Raw genomic sequence first — 15,925 nt, 5'->3', positions numbered from 1 at the left:
ATTCAAGGAAGAGAAGCAAGAGCTTAATGGGCAATGAAGACTATAATTGCAGCTGTGAAGAGAATCAGGACAAGGATTGAAGTATGGAAGGCATGGGGGCAGGTTAGGAAACTGAGTCATTGACTAAATGTGGTGCTTTAATGTGATGCCCTGCTAAAGCTTTGGGTCAAGCTGCACCCAAGCACTGATCATATATCCTTTATGTTCATACATTCTGTCTCTTTCTTTTAAAGGAGCATCAGAAAATTTTCATCAGAGATGCAATTGTAGTCAAGGGTCCAGTTGTTTTCTGTACCTTCACCTGATTCCTGCTATTTTTCTCTAATGATGAGCTGGGTTGGTCACCCTAAAGAATCATTAACTCTTTTCTTTTTTACTCAAAATGATTAGTGAATCAAAGTGATCTGTAGGCCACTTGAATCTGAATCATCTCAGGTAATTTTTATACAGCAAGCTCCTGGTTCCACTCAAATCCCCTGAATCAGTATTTCTTAGGAAGAAGTTCTAGGAATCTGTATCTTAAACAAGCACTCTTGGTGATCCTTAAGAATTATAAACTAGTAGAGAACTCTAAGTGTCCTTTCTCAGTACTTCTTTTCTTCTGGGCCTGGACCTTGTTTCTTTGTGCCTCTAGAGCTAAAGATACAGCACCAATAGGAAAAACAAAACAAAACAAAACAACTAATATGATCTTCTTCAAAATGTCACACAGTGTTGCTTTCCTGCTTTCAAATGTTCAGTGGCTTTCCAATGAACTGGGAATACAATAGTTCCATGGCTGTGTGCCCTTCCTTTCTGATCTCATCCCCTACTACTCATTTCTCCTGGCTTGCTATCTTCTGGTGGTGTTGGCATAAGATCTGGTCTCTGAACCTGCCAAGATTATTTCTGTCTGGGAGACTTTGAAATTACTCTCTCTCTTTCTCTGCCTGCAAAGCATTTTCCATATCTTTGCACCCCTGAGTTCATCTTATCATTCAGATAGATCTCCGCTCTTACCTTTCCCTCCTCAAGAAGCTCTCTCAACTTCCCTTTCTAATACATGCATGCTCTCTACCTGTCATTCTTTAGCAAATGAGCCTATTCCACTCAAAACTCACTTTCTGGCACTTTTCTCCATTTGAAATCAGCCAATTAACCAATCTTTCTATTCTTCCTTATTTTGACTTATCTGTATTCCTCCCCTCTATCCCAATAGAGTGGAAGAAGAATCTTCATTTGTGTTATTCATTGCTATATTTTCAGTGTCTAAAACTTGGTTGGCACACAGTGACTATTCAATAAGTTTTTAGTGAATGTTGGATTAAAAACATCAAAAATCCAAGCTATGAAGAATTTTAAAGCCCTCAGATCAACCCTTCAAATCCACAGTGTCCCCAATTTTTTTGATTTTATAATTGTTCCTTCTACCCAAGGAATATCTCTGGCATTGTGATATTTGTCCTAATTGTGTGTAAGAAGAATAAAGAATAACAGAGACCTAGATGATGTAATTTGTGATTCTTACAGCTAAATGGCAAATCATTTCAGTTTCAATCTCTACATATAAATTTAAAATATTGACCATTAATTAAATCATTTAACAAGAATTTATTGCTAACCAATTCAGGCCTACACTAGACACTTGGGAGTGCATCAGTAAGCGAAAGAGTGATTCCCTCCCTTATGGAGCTTACTTACATTCCTATCTGCTCTTAGGTCATTTGGTTCAATCAGGAGAATCTTCAAGTTCTGGAGAGTTTGCCTTCATCCTGAATTATCTTCTTTAAAAATATTAGTGGTAGGCTTAAAAACTCAGTTCTTCTTAAATATGCAAATAAGCTGTTGTGAAACACACATTCCTAATCATCTCCAAAAATATACATTATAAATTGATATATAGCAATTAAAAAAACAGGAAGTTCCCTGTTTAATAATGAAGCTAAAAATGTAGACAAATTCAGAGGGAAGAGCAGACAACAGAGATTATTCAAATAGGAAACCACAAACATCTCTTTCTGTAAAAAGTGATGCGATTCACTTACTAGTTCATCATTCTATTTTCTTTGATGATATCAACATGCTCAACAGTAACGTAAGGAAAGAAATTACTTGAGCAAAACTCATAATTTCACTTGTACTCCAAAGAGAGGTATTTGTGTATATAAGTGAGCTTTTGAAAATTTGTCTTAATTCTATATTATTCATATAACTGAGGAATTGGTAAAAAATGAAATAATTCAAGATTAAAAATTCATTAAACAATTCTATCAATATATCCAAATAGAAATAAAATCAGTCATTTAAAACAAACCAAAGCACATATCTTTATATACCAGAAAGACAGGATAAAGTTATCTTTATCTCTCTATTTAGAAGAAAGGCCCACCCTCCTCTTGTCAACCTGGGTGCTCTCAGGAGACTAATAAATATTAAGTCTTCATTCCATTACAAAGAATAGTATGAAAACGTGAACAGGCCTAAGGTATAGAACAGTGGGAAATATCAGTGCTGCTTTTCCTAGGCACCAGTGGCTTAATGGTTTTGCAGTTGTGCTATTTTCTAAACAACCCAAAAGCTGAGAAGAGGGGTGGACAGGACTGGTATCATTCTTTTAAGTAGTATAAATCATGGCCTGACTTTTATTGTGTGAGCAGCCTGTGCAGATCATGTTGTATTTAGGAAACTGCTTTTCTTTCTAAATACTGACCTAGACTTCACTCTCTATAGGAATGAATGCTTGTCTTTGAAAGAGCTGTGTCTCATTAAACTGATGCTCCTACAAGTCCAGGGAGAACCCTGATTCCTCACATTACACTCAAGTGCACCAAAGCCCTCTGGCCTGTCTGAGAACCTCCTCTTCTCAGCCCAGAGGTTAGTCCGGACTAAATAATCACAGTGTTGGGAAATGTATTGTTGGGGGACACCTATTTTTCCCCCATGAATCATCTGATGATAGGAGCATATTTTAAAACAAAACCAACCTTGGGATAGGGACTGAATTTCATGACCATGGATGGGAGACTTGCATGTTATCTGACATTCTTTCTAATGTTGTGAACTTGAGGATAGTGGAGCGTGACTAGGTATTCTAATGACCAAATGCAGAAGGCCAACTTTCTTTGATGCCTATCTTTGGTCTACTAAAGAAAAAATAAATTCACATGTATTGTTAAAAATTTTTTCCTTTTCTATATTCAAATTAGTAAATTCTGATATACCATAAAATTCTGATGGTGATGTGGAGAACAAAGAGGTGTGTCAGTAACTAAAAAAAGAGGCACATCTCATATTACCTCTTTACTGATGTCCAGCCAGAAAATCCAAATGATACCTCAGAATTCAAAGTAGGCCAATCAGTGAATGATCTATGGCCCCAAAGACCTAAAAGAGGTAAACAGAGCATATGAAATGCATGAGAAGCTGGTTGGCAGAAAGATGGCTCAGGAGCAAATGGTTCAGAACACAACTCTTCTTTCTTCAATTGAAGTAGAACAAGGTAACAATGGAGAGAAAGAGACTGCTCATAGTCCAATGGAGGGAAAGAAATAATCCTCAAAATAATATCTTTTAAATCTAATACATTTTTTAGCTTTTCCAAAATCTGTGACTTTTTAGGATTTGCTATCTTATCACCATTTATACTTTAGTCAAGACTAGAAGTATTCCATCACATTAAGAGTGTTGAGTTAGGAAAAGGATCAATATTGATGCTCTGTAACAAAAGAGGCAAGTAAGGTAGTACTTACTGTCACTCTGAATGAAGTATGGCTGTGGAGTAGTCAATAAAAGAAAAGAATACCAAAATAACAATTGACAGGGTGTCTTAACTCAATAACATGTAGTCCTATTCAAAGGAATATTTATTACAAGTACAGTGAGCAAATTAGTAACAATCGTGCATGGCCAGTTCATTCTGAATTTTGTTAGAACCTATTAAATGACAGGGTTTAAGTGATTTGATAACACACTGATTTAATCTGGAATATATCTCCCTGCTCCCAAAACAGCAGACATAATACAGAAGAGATGGGGAAAAAAATGTGATTTGGAATCTGGTAACCACAGAGGACGATAGTTAAAAAAGCACACCCTGGAGCCAGACTGCTGGATTTGAATTCCAATTTCACCTAATCTCTCTACACTTCATGTTCGTGTCTATAAACTGGGAATACAACTACAAGAGGTTATCATGATGAATATGTGAGATAATTTATGTACTGCACTTGGCATACTGCAAGGAAAGTTTAGTGCTTATGGATATTGCCATGGAAGACATTTATTTGCCCAGGTAACTATATCCAAGGAAAGAAAAGTAAAAAGTGAGGTCCCAGGGCCAAATCAAACTGAACCTCACTGCTTCATTATAATTCTTCCACATACTGTTCTTCCGCTAATCTGCTAAACTCATGTCTGCACAGGCAAAGCCGAATGAAATCCTAAGTGCGTATATTAGCTTGATACTTTGCTAGGGCTGCCATAACAAAATACCACAGACTGGATGATTTAAACAATAGAAATTAATTTTATCACAGCTCTGGAGGCTAGAGGTCCAAGGTCAAGGTGTCAGCAGAGCTGGTTTCTTCTAAGGCTTCTCTCCTGGGCTTGTTGGTGGCTGCCTTCTTACTGTGACCTTAGATGGTCTTTCCTCTGTGCATGCTCCTCCTTCCTGTCTCTTTGTCTAGTGATAAAACCACCAGTCCCATTGGATTAGAACCCCACCCTAATGAACTCATTTTAACTTGATCACTCCTTATAGACCTTATCACCAAATAAGGTTACATTTCCTGAGGTACTGAGGGTTGGGACTTTGAAACATAAATTTAGGAGGACACAGTTCAGTCCATAATCCAGGCATTTGTTTATTACATATAAACAACACATGACATTTATATTTTGAACATTTCATAATTTTTATTTAGAAAGTATTTCAAAGTCATACATTTATTAATCTAGTTTATTTTAAAGATTTTATTTATTTATTCATGAGACACGCAGAGAGAGGCAGAGACATAGGCAGAGGGAGAAGTAGGGTCCCTGCAGGGAGCCCCATGTGAGACTCCATCTCAGGACCCTGGACCCTGGGATCACGCCCTGAGCGAAAGCAGGCACTCAACGACAGAGCCACCCAGGTGCCCCAGCAAAATCATACATTTGTATTTAAAAAAAAATAGAAGCACAGAGAGTAAAATGTTCAAGATCCTTTTACTATTTGCCCTTTCACTCCTCTCAATCAGGCACCTTTGGTGGCTGTAGTTTAGTATGTTTCTCTAAAGAACTTTCATAGTTTTACATGTGTGTGTAAAATATTATAAGATGTATATTAAAAAAGTAGCAGATGTATATATGTCACTATGTCATGACTATACTATATACAATTATATCACTTTTATAATTGAATTTTGTTTTTTTTAAGTTAATAGAATTAACCTAAATAAATTGTTCTTTGATGTGCTGTTTTCACTACTTGATTTTTCTTGACAACCTTTCCATTTCAGTACACATGTACATGGCTTATTATTTTTATATATAATATGTAGTTTTATAGGTAATTTAATACATATATAATGTATTTGCACTATCTAATTTGTCTCACCATTTCCCTATCGATGGGTATTTTGTTTCTTATTTTTTATTTTTTTCTTATTTTTATTTTTCTTATTTTTATTTTTTCAATGGGTATTTTGGAGACTTACTTCAATTTTTCTTTATTTCAAACAGTAATGTATATATAGCTTTGCATTTATGTGGGAAAACTGTTCTTGAACTACGCAAGATACGTACAGTTTTAGTTTGAAAGACTGCTAAATTGATACCCAGTTTTCGGGTCCCACAATTGATATAGGGGAGTATTTCTCCACACTCTGGCCAGCAGTGCTTGTGATGAGCAGTTTAAATCCTTTTAATCTAATGGTGTTTTATTTTGGAGCATTTTCTCATATTGTTTTAGGCCTTCTCTATGTTTTTTTCCATGAATTACTCCTTCATAAGCTTCATTGTTCTTATTATGCCATCTTTTTCTTTCAGAGTTGAAACCCTTTGTATTCTGAATATTAATCCTTTTTAAAGGATCAATGTAAAAGATACACGCTGCAAATATTTTCTCCCAGTGCTTATTTGTTTTTTAATTGTGTTGGTGGTACCATTTGCTTTTATGACTTGAGGATATTATGTTTTATTTAGGAAATCCTAGCCAACTCAATATTCTAAATCAGCTCTTATATTCTATTCTGGTATTATAAGCAGAGGAGTGAGGTGCTCAATAAAAGGTTCAGTTTAAATCTTGGCTCTGCCATTTATTAGCTGTGTGACTTTGGAAAAAACCACTCAAACTGTTCAGATTATTAATAGTTTTATAATATATCACACCTACCATTATTTAGATTTATTTACAAGTTTCATTGATTCATCTGTTCACCATTTGTATTTATTTATTTATTTATTTATTTATTTATTTATTTATTTTTAAAAGATTTTATTTATTTATTCATAAGAGACAGAGAGAGAGAGAGAGAGAGGCAGAGAAATAGGCAGAGCGAGAAGTAGGCTCCCCACGAGGAGCCTGATGTGGGACTTGATCCTGGACCCAGGGATCATGCCCTGGGCCAGAGACAGACACTCAACCACTGAGCCACTCAGGTGTCCCTCACCATTTGTTTTTTATTTATTTTTATTTATTATTTATTTATTTAATTTATTTATTTTTATTTTTTTCACCATTTGTTTTAAAAATACATTTATTATTTGTTGAATTAATCGTAAAATATTTGACTTATGAATCATGTTAAACATATGAAAATATGGACAAATATTAAAAATAAACTTGGATGACTGAACACCAGTTTTATCAAATGTTATTTTATTATATTTTCTACCCATATGAACAAAAAAGTTGCAGAATTGAAGCCTTCTGTGTGCCTCACCCTTTACCTTCTTTACTACTGCCATTTCCATATTATGACATGCATTATTTCCATGCAATTTCAAATATTTTGAATATACACACTCATACAGGTAAATATGTTTTGTGTCTTTTTACACTCAAAGCATGCCATACATACAACTTTGTAGCTTGCTTTTGTTTGAGATTTGTTAATCTTGATACAAGTAGCTCTGATTTATTTTTATACTTATTATATAGCATTTCATTGATTATACCAAAATTTATGAATACACCACAGTTTATTTATTTTCCTATTTTTTTTTTAAAAGATTTTATTTATTTATTCACAAGAGACACAGAGAGAGAGGGGGCAGAGACACAGGCAGAGGGCAAAGGAGGCTCCATGCAGGGAGCCCGATGTGGGACCTGATCCTGGGACTCCAGGATCACTCCCTGGGCTGAAGGCAGCGCTAAACCGCTGAGCCACCCAGGGATCCCCTATTTATTTTCCTATTATTATTATTTTTTTAAAGATTATTTATTTATTCATAGAGACACAGAGAGAGAGAGAGAGAGAGAGAGGCAAAGACACAGGCAGAGGGAGAAGCAGGCTCCACGCAGAGAGCCCAACATGGGACTCGATCCAGCGTCATCAGGATCACGCCCTGGGCTGCAGGCGATGCTAAACCGCTGCGCCACCGGGGCTGCCCTATTTTCCTATTAATTGATGTTTTATTTTCAAGTTTCATTTCATTTCATTTTTATTTTTTTATTTTTTGCTGCTTCAATCATCCTATGATATCTTTTGAGAATATGTATTGTTTTTTTCTAAAGTAAATACCTATTTCTGGGTTTTAGACTCTGCACACTTTCAACTTCCATAGTTATTAATGACTATAAATAGATATAGCCAGATTGTTCTCCAAAGTGGTAAAGCCAGTTCCACTCAAATTATGAGTGAATGGATCTTCCATTTCTTAAATATCCTCACTAACACATATTTTCCAAATTATTTTTACAAGTTTTAAGTTTTGATTTTCACATGAGTCTTTAATTTTCATGGGAATGATTTCATCTTTGAAAGAAGTAAGACAGGGATCCTATTCCCATATTGCTAATCAGTACTCCCAGAACTGATAAGTCCATTTTGGCTCCTTTGACTGTTACTACTTTAGATGTATACTAACTTTTCCTAAAGGCATCTCCCCGTTTCTGGGCTTTCTGCTAGGTTGCATAGCACTGTCTTTCCCTGACCTAGACCTTTCCCTGACCTAGACCTAGAGTGTCTATTCAGTCTGGCTTGTTATGTCCTGCTTTCTGAGAAGGCAAACCCTCTGATTTTATCTACCTAATTGGCCTACCCTTTACTTTTTTTTATCCACATTTTGCGATCAGCCTGACTTTTTAACCAGATTTGTTGGGGCCACTCAAACTATAAACGAGTATTTTTTGAAGAATAGGGTATTTTAACATGTTTTTAAAATTTCTCCCTATTTCCTCTTCTCTCTGTACTTTCTGTGCTTCTGCACAGAAGCACTTGGTTGGTGGATGCTGGAATTCGTAGATCTACACTCCATGCCTTTTCCCCTACTCTTCTTTCATACTTTTGATCATTTAGCTTTTATTTCTTTCCTTATTTGCATGGCATTCTGAGGCCATGCGTAGAATTGATTTTTCAGCTGCGTTTCATCTTCTATTCATCCTGCTTATTGATTGTTTTAGTAATTTCTTTCTCCTCGTAGCCTCATTCTTAATGGATGAGTTATCTTTTTGAATCTTTTAGAAGTTACTAGTTGTGCTTATTTTCAAATGCTCCTTGGTTGCTTGGGGCATTTGTTTCTTTTGTTTATAGATTTTATTGGCTTTTCTTTGTGTTGTTGATTTTCCTCAAATGGTTGCTTAAAATTCATTGTCTATTGTATCTATAGTTGTTATTTTAGATTGCTGTTGACAGCAGGAGAATATTTCAGCGTTCAAATGAAAGTTTATGTTGTCTTGGCAGTGAATATAGATTCAGATGATGCAAACTCACTCCTGTGTATATGGGTGTGCAAGTAGCAAAAATGTGGCTAGGTTGGGATTCTTTTAGGGAATGTTTATTGTATATCTTTTTAAAAAAATGTTATTTATTTATTTGAGAGAGAGAGAGAGAAAGTGTGAGTATATAAGTGAGCTGGGGAAGGGGCAGAGAGAGAGGGAGAGAGAGAATCTCAAGCTCAGTGCAGAGCCCAATGCAGGGCTCCAATCTCACCACACTCAGATAAAGATTTGAGCAGAAACCAAGAATCAGATGCTTAACTGACTGAGCCACTCAGGGCCTCCACTTCTGTATCTTCTGTATGCAGAGTTTTGTGTCCTTTATGGCTGTAATAGGTCACCTAGAGCTCTGTCCTGCTTCTGTATGCTCTGGATCCCGTTTTTGAAGGGCTTCATCCGTGGAAGGCGGATGCTCAGAGTTAGTTTCTTACACAGGAGACTGGTATAGCCAACAAGGCATAGCTCACTTTTTCTAGGCCCCATTCCCTCTGAACTTAGTATTACTCCATGATTCAGCTCTGTTGCACTTTTCCATCAGTTTACTCTCATCCGAAACACTTTTCTGTTTTGGTGTGCTGATGACATTTCCTGGCTTGACAGGATTGCTGAGGATTTTGTTTTTATGTTATTTCAATGGGATTTTTTGAAGTAAGAAAGATAAAGCCAGGCATCTTGAACCAGAAGTGTTGAGTCAAGAATTTGGAATGGAGCAATACATATTTTACATTGTGTTATGTGCTATGATTAGAAGCAAAGGAGATAATAAGGTCTCTGCACTGAAAAACCATGTTATGTACTTGACTATATTTTCCATAGGACTCAGAACAGTAAGTATTTTTACAATTGAATGACTAAAAACACCTTTTCTCAAAATCAGGTTTATTCCTCTGAAGTATGTAGGTAAATGTTCCAAAAATGTCCACATACTGTTGTAAGTTTACTGATAGTGCAATTTTTTTTTTTGCTTCACCTTCCAGATATCCTCTTTATTTCCCAGACTAAACTGAGAAAATATTTTCAGCTTTTAATTTTAATGAAGTATTTTTGCTACCCTCTTTCTAACTTCTAATGTCCATGTGTTAGACCAAATATTTTGGACTGAATGTATCTCAACCAAATTCATATGATGAAACCCTAATCCCCAATATGATAGTATTAGGAGGTAGAATCTTGGGGAAGTAATTAGTTTAGATAAGGTCATGAGCCTAGAGGCCCCATAATGGGATTAGTGTCTTTATAAGAGGAGGAAAAGATAACAGAACTTCCTCTTTCCACTTGAGCACACAGCAAGAAGGCAGCTGCCTATAAGCCAAGAAAAGAACCCTCAGAATGAAACCAACATTGCTAGCACCTTGCCCTTGGACTTCACCAGCCTTGGGAACTGTGAGAAATATATTTCTGTTGTTTAAACCACACAGTTTATGGTATTTTGTTATGGCAACCTGAGTTGACTATGACACCGATAACACTGAGAATCTCTGGAATAGGATACACAGAGAAGCACCTCAAGTAGAGGGCTTCGAATGGAGACTTGAGTGTGATTAATTCCATTTTCAGCCTATCTTCAACACATTCTCTTCTGTTTCATTTATAGTTTTGTGCTCCTATAGGACAACATAGATGTCTTGATTCTAGAATTTCTCATTTCTCTTAAATTTAGACTTTTGAGTACCTTAAGGATGCCTATATTTTTATCCTTAAAACTGTTAAGTAGAACAATTTCTGAGAAATAGCCATCATTCAATAATGTTCTCTAAACAAACGAAACATATTTCTCTGCTGCATCAAGTATAAATGGCTCACACAAAAATAAATTTTGATTTAAAAAAATCATTTTTATTCCAAACAAAAATGTAAACAGATCTAGTAGCTTAGTATTCACACAAAAAGAATGTCTATTATTGAAAATTAAAGGTCTTGCCTCTAAGCTTGTGGTTAGCTAATTAACTTGACCTAATCACATTATTGAATTGTGTTTTCAGAACAGAGATCTGCCTCAGAGACTATTTTAACATGTTACTTTAGAGTTTGATGTGTGTACTGAACTTTGAGAAAATACATAGATTCTTTCATTGCATTTTGAATCAAAATAATAAAAAGCAATTAAAATTTATGGTTGTGGGGGATAGAGCACTGAGTCTCTTTATTACATATTTTCTTCCTAATTATAAATCACTATAATTGCTTTTGAAATAAACACAAATATGACTCAGCAGTCTTATCAGTTATCGTTCCAGATTTACTGTGTGGCCCTATGAGAATCACAAGTAGCTAAGGAACTCACTTAGGAAATGACGACAACAAAATAACCTTTTGTGTCCCAGTCACCTGGGCCTGGCTATGTATTTATTACTAGAAAGCTGTGATGACTACTGCAGCCTGCACTGCTGTCGGATAATAAGAGTGCTTCACTTATGTTCAGCATGGTTTCTGTGGGATAAATCACCTTGAATTACTAAGATTTAATTTTGTTTCAAATGTACTAATCAAATAATTGATTACAGTGGCTTAGCTGATTTGGGTAGGAGTGACATCACAATTATTTCATGGTGGCTATTAAAAGCAGTATTGAGAGGGGTGTCTCTAGTAGGGAAATGATTCTCTCCTGAAAGCACTTAAAAATATCAGAATCAGTAAATAACCAGTGGTACTTTTGTTTGAAACGAAAAGATCCCTAGGATATGATTCATGAATCAACGGTGTTGTAAGTGTAAACTTTGTGGATGGCTTTTTACATGTTTTATTTCTATCCCCCATCCATAAGGCACTGTGCACTTTTTGCACCACACGATTGTTTATATGTTCAATTGCAAGTGCATTGTAGTGAAGCAGATTTGAGTCCCTGTACTGAAACATGTAGAGAAAACTCACTGATGATTTGCGTTTTCTTTTTTTAAAAAAGATTTTATTTATTTATTTGAAAGAGAGAGAGCAAGAGCACAAGCAGGAGGAGGCAGAGGGAGAAGCAGGCTTCCCACCAAGCAGGGAGCCAGACTTGGGGCTCCATCCCAGAACCCTGGGATCATGAGTTGAGCCAAAGGCAGACGCTTAACTAAGTGAGCCACCTAGGCACCTGATTTGTATTTATAATGTAATGGAGCAAAATGTGCTACCCCAAAATGTGTCTCTTTGGCATATGAATTATTTTAGGTGGATTATTTTTAAGAAACAGAAGGTTCAGGAGGTTTTCCTTTTTGTCTTCTTACTGACTGACTAAAAGAATTTAGATAGAGAACTTGCTTCAGGAAGGGAGCTATCACCATAGATAATTATTGTATAATATGAACTAGGTATGGTAGACAAGGAGGAATCTACAAGGCCTGTTCGATCAAAGTCCTCTATGTCCTATTGTTTCTGAATGGTCTAGTAAACATTTGTTTACCAAACATTTACTCTTTTTCATCTTCCTGTGAGTTGCTTTTGAAGTCCTAGGCCTCAACCCTCTTCTTCTTGGTTTAGGAAAGCATAGATACCTGTCTTTGGAATCTCTTCTGATTATGTGGATTCTTCACATGTCCATAATTAAATTCGGTTTTCTCTTGTTAATCTGTCTCATGCCAATTTAATTCTTAGATCAGTCAGAAGAATCATGAAGCATAGAGGACACAATTTTCTCCCAACATAGCTAGTCTTACATGTTAAAACTTCCTAGTAACATAATACTTATTTCTATAGTTTACCTTCCAGCAAGCACCACATGGTTACGTAAGCTGTACTTCATCCATGAGTTAAAATGTGAATGTAGACTAAGAATGTATCCTAGATTCATTATATTCCTACAATGCACAATTTACTCCATTTCAAGATAATTAGGACATTCATAATTTTTATTCTGTTATTCTGGTTTGTGTTAGAGGAAATCTCATCATTTCTCAGAACATCTTGATTTTATTTTTTTGCCAAGTGACAGGTTTACTTTCAAGATCCTCCAAATATGCCCTCTTAAAATTGGTAAATTAAAATTTCTTATCATTCTTTCCTGAGACTTTATCTTTTGGTGAGCCCTTGAAATTAGGAAGTCAGTAACCAAGCTCTATTGTTTTCCAGGCAAAGAATTCTTATGATGTATAGTAGATCTGCAGACACAGATTCTAATTCCAGCCCCACTTAGTACTTGCGAAGCCGTGCTTGTAAGTCATTAAACTACAGGGTAGCTTCATTTATTAAATGGATTACTTCCTGACCTCAGTGTGTCCTCTCTAAAATAAACCTGGAGTACTTTGTGCTTTGTTAAGTACCTCATAACATGTTTAGCAATAAAACAGCACAGTGCAAGAGAACTCCATTAAAATTGTATTACTAGAGGCTAATAATCAAACTTTTATAACTGTAGGAGTAGAAAAGTACTAAAAAAATGGTATTATTTATACTAAATGCTAATGGTTTAAAAACAAATGTGATGAACATCAAAACAAAAACGCACCAGGGTTCCATTTGTACTTTTTAATAACATAGCCCAGGTATACTCAGAGATGTTATCTGTATATCTAGTTTTACAGAAGCATAAATTCATAAGATTGGAAGGGAAATCTGAAATTATTTAATCCAATTTCCATCTCAATCTCATTGGATACTTGAATGCTTTCCCTGTTACCATTAACAAGAGATTAATTAGCTTCAACTGAAATACCTCTAATGATACACACATTTCACTAACTACATTTAGCTGCTTGAGAATTCTTCCAATGTCTTAGCATTAACTGCTAACTATTGTCTATTTGTACATGTCCTTCTGGAAGTCTGGTGTCAGATTAACTGAGATTCCAGGAATGACGAGAGCAGTCTGGATTTGAACAGAATTAGCTAATATCTTCCAGCTTCTACTATATTGTGAACTAATAGGACTCCACCTGCCAAGATATAAGACAAAGGTGCTATTCTCTCTTTTGTGTCTCTCAGATCCCCCAAAAGGATAATGTCTTCATTCATTTATTCATTTACTCAAGAAATACCTTTTGAGCACATACTAATTTTTAAACATTTTCCTGTGTGTTGGAAGATCAATAATGGATAAGATGGAAGTGACATTTGCTTTATGGAATCTATAGTTTAGAAGAAGAGAGAGAGAGAAAAATGTTATAGTTTGAAGACATGCTAAGTAAAAAGTTTGGGGCTAAAGGAAGGAATATAAATTAAGCTTTCATTGTACTTCCAGTGATTTCTTTTTTAGTAATTCCTGCATTTCTCTTGCACTGGTCTCTTTCACCCTGAGTTCATAGACCAAGCATACTGTTCTATATCTATTCTTTAGTAGTGGAGGGGGTTGAATTTTTATTGCATAGGCCTCCTGAATCCCACACAAATTTTGAATTCTTTAGAAATTAAAGAAGTTGGGGAGTCTGAGTAGGCTGAATTGGTTAAATGTCTGACTCTTGGTTTCAGCTCAGGTCATGATCTCAGGGTTGTGAGATGGAGTCCCATGTTGGGCTCCATGCTAGGCCTGCTTGGGATTCTCTCTCTTTCTCTATCTCCCCCATCAAAAACAAACAAATACATAAATAAAAAATAAATTAAGGAGGTTTGTTTTCCAAGAGAAGTTAGTGGAGATCTGAGCAAAGTGGTGTCAGTTCTGGCCCAGTAAAGATACTTTGTTATACCAATAACACCAAGAATCTCTCCTCTCCCCACAAGGATGAAGACTTGAGAGTGATCCAAAAGATGGGACACATCAAGATTCTGCACTGGAGCCATCTGTCCTCTCTGCTGAATTTGGTAACAGACTGGAGAACTTAGCTGGTAAGGCTGCACAACTTTCAGAAGGACATATACAAAGAGAAATGGCAGAGTGAAATATTGAGTTAGGGGCTCAACTAGATATCGAATTAAGTGAAGTAGAAGGAAAACTGATTTCTTAATCAAAACCACATTTTTAGAACCCTTTAAGTTATGATACGAATTTATGTGTTTATGGGCATACATATACGTTTCTGTGTGTGTGTGTGCATATGTGAAATTTGTGGTAGAGGCAAGTTTTTTGATTAATGGAAAGATAAATTACAGAGTTGACCAGCAATAAATCAAGAGGTTCAACTCTAGCCCTATTTATACTTTTGCTTACTAAGCAAATTTCCTATTCTGTTTTACATCATTAGCTATAAGATGCACATTTTAGTGTCTCTAAAATCAGGGTGTGTCTTAATGTGATGGCGTCTTCCAATTATGGTTGATTGTTAGCCTGGGAGCAGTTAGGACAACATTGTCATTACCTTACATATAAGAATCTGGAAATAGCTTTATATATTCTCATGGCCGCTTCATTTGAGTTATATACATTATTGGGATCACACATAATGCTTTTAATTGCTGTTTAACATCTTTTCAAAAATAATACAATACGCTTTAGTATTTCAATGAAAATTTATTGCATATACAGAAAAGTAAAAACACCTTGAAAACATTTATGTCTAAATATTGCTGAAAGGACCCTTTCAAAAAATTGCAAAACAAAATTTCTATATGGTAAGAAACCTAGTTTACTTGGGAACATTTTTTGTTAGTGGTACACAACATAATGGTGCATCTTCAATAAATGACATATTCGAGTCAAAGAAATGCAGTAATTTATTCTCCTCAAGTAGAGTGAAACATGAGCTATTCAAAATCCAGTCTTCTATAACTTCCTGACTTCCAGACTAATTCTGTACTTTCTGTAACTAAGGAAATAAATCTCTCCTGTAGTTACTAAACAGCAACAGAGGACCCAGGAAAGTGACACTATTTGAGAAAATCTTTATGAATCCCATTACTAGTACTTTGGTCCAAGCCACCATTGTCTCCCACTGGAACCATTGCCATAGCATCCTTCCTCGGTGGCCTCCCTGCAAACCCTCCAGCAGCTTACCATTATGTTTAGAAGAAAATCTAGATTCTCTAGCAGTGCCTGCAAGGCTCCACCTTCTTCAACTGTACTGGCCTTGCCAACTTGCCTTTGTGTTACTCTGCCTTGCCAGGTGTCTTCCCAATTTATTGCTGGCAGAATGGATCTTCTCATATCCTGCAATACCCTCCTCCCAGTTCTTCTGACTT

General features: G+C 35.8%; 1 long non-coding RNA gene across 2 annotated transcripts in view; it reads left to right on the top strand.

Moving 5' to 3' along the window:
• LOC111093657 overlaps positions 1 to 15,925 on the top strand; it is a 110,548-nt gene that overhangs the window by 39,995 nt on the left and 54,628 nt on the right. For both annotated transcript variants that reach the window (XR_005382862.1, XR_005382863.1), the window contains one exon: positions 14,531 to 14,635. This is a non-coding gene — a long non-coding RNA (uncharacterized LOC111093657). The remainder of the gene's footprint in view (positions 1 to 14,530; positions 14,636 to 15,925) is intronic.

Source organism: Canis lupus, chromosome 32 (assembly GCF_011100685.1).
Source record: "Canis lupus familiaris isolate Mischka breed German Shepherd chromosome 32, alternate assembly UU_Cfam_GSD_1.0, whole genome shotgun sequence".
In the NCBI taxonomy this organism is placed as follows: Eukaryota; Metazoa; Chordata; class Mammalia; order Carnivora; family Canidae; genus Canis; species Canis lupus.
This window is presented reverse-complemented; position numbering and strand designations above follow the sequence as displayed.